This window comes from Oncorhynchus gorbuscha, unplaced genomic scaffold, assembly GCF_021184085.1.
Source record: "Oncorhynchus gorbuscha isolate QuinsamMale2020 ecotype Even-year unplaced genomic scaffold, OgorEven_v1.0 Un_scaffold_3828, whole genome shotgun sequence".
NCBI lineage: Eukaryota > Metazoa > Chordata > Actinopteri > Salmoniformes > Salmonidae > Oncorhynchus > Oncorhynchus gorbuscha.
This window is the reverse complement of record NW_025745231.1, coordinates 35001-38088: the sequence shown is the minus strand read 5'-3', so window position 1 is coordinate 38088 and position 3088 is coordinate 35001. Positions and strand designations below refer to the sequence as shown.

The 3088-nt window shown below is 48.2% G+C and overlaps 1 pseudogene; it reads left to right on the top strand.

Annotated features, from left to right (window-relative positions):
- Nucleotides 1-1685: 1685 nt before the first annotated feature.
- LOC124018031 overlaps nt 1686-3088 on the top strand; it is a 2210-nt pseudogene continuing 807 nt past the window's right edge.

Here is a 3088-nt window from a genome sequence, read left to right as displayed (position 1 = left end):
AATGTTTGCTGTTAATTTTTATTGTTTATTTCACTTTTGTATATTATCTACTTCACTTGCTTTGGCAAAGTAAACATTTGTTTCCCATGCCAATAAAGCCCCTTGAATTGAGGTCACAGGACAGGATAGGCAGTTCAGTTACCCGTTTGAGCAGAACTGCTCTCATCTATCTTTCATTGGTCCCGTTTGGTCCTGTTTTTAAACGGGCGTCAGGTCTACAGTAGCTCTTGAGACTTGGCAAAACACATGTCTCTAATGGGAGCTATCGATTACTTGCTGCCTTGGCCAGCATAATATGAGAGGAGACAGATATGGTGAAACATGATCATTCATATTACCAACAGACCTTGAATGTAGACTATTGTCTGTTCTCCCTGAAAATGCAACAAAACATACGATTTGAAAATACTACCACACATATGATGCATTGTAACATTGAAACAATGTATGTAACAGATTTATACTAATAGCCTAGTTGCATAATAGTGCGCTAAGCAAGTCTATAAATTAACCGACCGGAGTTGAGTCGACCCAATGCTATTACACTTGCCAGAGCAGAGACCAGCATCCCTTACATTTCTATTCTATCCTAACAACAGCATCATTTTCCACAGTTGTGACGTCTACATTGCTGTGAGACTTTGTTGTCCCCACGATGAAATCGGGGGGAGGGACTGTGGATCTGTCTCCATCCGTCGGTGCCTTTGTACGTTAGTCACACGAGATATCTCAGACAGCACTTGGCCGATGTTGACGAAACTTCAGTGAATGATGCGTCTTGCCATACCCCATCCAGCATTTACAAAATAACACTGATTGGCCCAAGACCAGAGCTAAAGTAATTAACTTACATTTTGCGAATCTGAAATGTGTTAGTCACACGCGATATCTCAATTGGCCCAAGCAGGGCTGCATCATTCGTGAGGAGACGACATGTTTACTGTTGCCTTTTTTCAAATGTGAGCGTGTCGAGAGCGGTGCATTCATTGTTGACAGACGTGCCGAAGAACCAAGGGCGTAACTCGTTTATGCACGTATCCTATCATGCTCCAATGGCGTTTAGAGAAGGGAGGGCTTTTCTCCCTGTGCTCTGATTAAATCAGTCCTGTTTCAATGGTTAAGAGATACAATACCGCACATCAGGAATAATGGAAATATTTGATTCTTTGGACGAATAGACTCACCTCTGGATATACCTGCGACATTTAGCGGCATTATTCAAGAAGAAGCTGGAGCGCGTAATTGCTAACGTATTACTTGTGTGCTGTGGTACAATGTTCATATAGGCTCCATCTATACCGGGGCGCATCAGATTTTAACTGCGCTGAGATGCCTACACTGAATATTGTCAAGGAGGGCGTAAATTGTTTGCATGAACGGTTCTTCGTTTTGTTTTTGATGGCAGGCCTAACGCAATACGCACTGTAATACCCGTAATGGAAACATTTTTCATGTGAAGAGCCTTGCGCACTGCAGTAAAAAGGCAGAGCTGCGTTATCGTATTTTGGATCGCGAATCGGATTGTAATATCGAATCTGTTGGCTGGGGTATTACCTAATCATTTAGCATTGGATTCGGTCATTATCAATTCCCACCGGAGATATTCAATACGCTGTACGGGTTCGCCTATTGTAAATGTAAAAGCTTTCTCCCAGTGGTGAAAGCCACTCACTCCTAGGTTACAGATGAGAGGGAAACAATACCACCAACAACTGAAGTTGACAGCGCCTTGGGAGAAGGATGCTGGCTACGGAGAAAGCTCAAACGTACAGGAACCATACCAAGATAATAGCCCAGCCCGGCATTGTGATGAAGGTGCTACGCAGAAAGCGGATTGTGTTGTTTATAGCCTATTTCTTGCTGCTGGTGCTGACCATGCTGAACTTGGCCAACTATAAATGGACTAAAGAGCCCCAACAGTGCAATCACCAGATGAGGAGCACTACCTATCATGGCAGATCAGACATCCGGTTCCTCTACAGACCCTCTCTGGCCAGAAAAGACAGCTGGTCTATGTTCTGACCACATGGAGGTCTGGGTCCTCCTTTTTTCGGGAGCTGTTTAACCAAAATCCTGAAGTGTTCTTCCTGTATGAACCCATGTGGCACATCTGGCAGAAGCTGTACCCCCGGGAGACGCAGTGTCTTTGCAGGGGGCAGCCAGGGACATGCTCAGCTCCTTATACCGCTGTGATCTCTCTGTGTTCCAGCTGTACAACAGCCCAGGGGGAAAGAACTTTACTTCCCTCGGACTCTTTGGGGCCACCCTGAATAAGGTGGTGTGCTCCTACCCCCTCTGCTCCGCCTACAGGAAAGAGGTGGTGGGGATGGTGGACGACAAGGTGTGTAAAAGTGCCCACCTCAAAGCCTTAGACTACTGGAGGAGGAGTGCCTCAAGTACAGCACTATCGTTATTAAAGGGGTGCGTATCCTGGACGTGAACGTTCTAGCCCCCCTCATGGAGGACCCGTCGCTGGACGTGAAGGTAGTTCACCTGGTCAGGGACCCCCGGGCCGTGGCCAACTCCAGGATCAAGTCCCGACACGGGCTGATCCGGGAGAACCTGCAGGTGGTCCGGAGCAGGGACCCCAAACTCCCGCAGGATCCCCTTTGTCGACCCCAACCACAAAGCCAACAAGAAGGACGGCTCGGACTACCACTCCATCGGAGCCATGGAGGTGATCTGTGACCGCACCTCGCGGACCCTGAGGACGGCCTTAAACCCTCCCAGTTGGCTCAAAGGGAAGTACATGGCCGTGCGCTATGAGGACCTGGTGGAGAACCCTGTGAAGATCCTGAGGAACATCTACCGCTTCGCCAACCTCACCACCAACCACGACATTGAGTCGTTTGCTCTGAACATGACAGGCGGGTGAGTTCGTCCTCCAAGCCGTTCATAGTGTCCTCCAGGAACGCCACTCAGGCTGCCAGCGCATGGAGAACAGTGCTCAGCATCCAGCAGATCAAACAGGTGGAGGACTACTGTCATCACTCCATGGCTGTCCTGGGCTACGAGAGAGTCAGGACGGCCGGGGAGGCCAAGGACCTCAGTAAGTCTTTACTGACGGTCTCCAAACTGTGACAGAAAA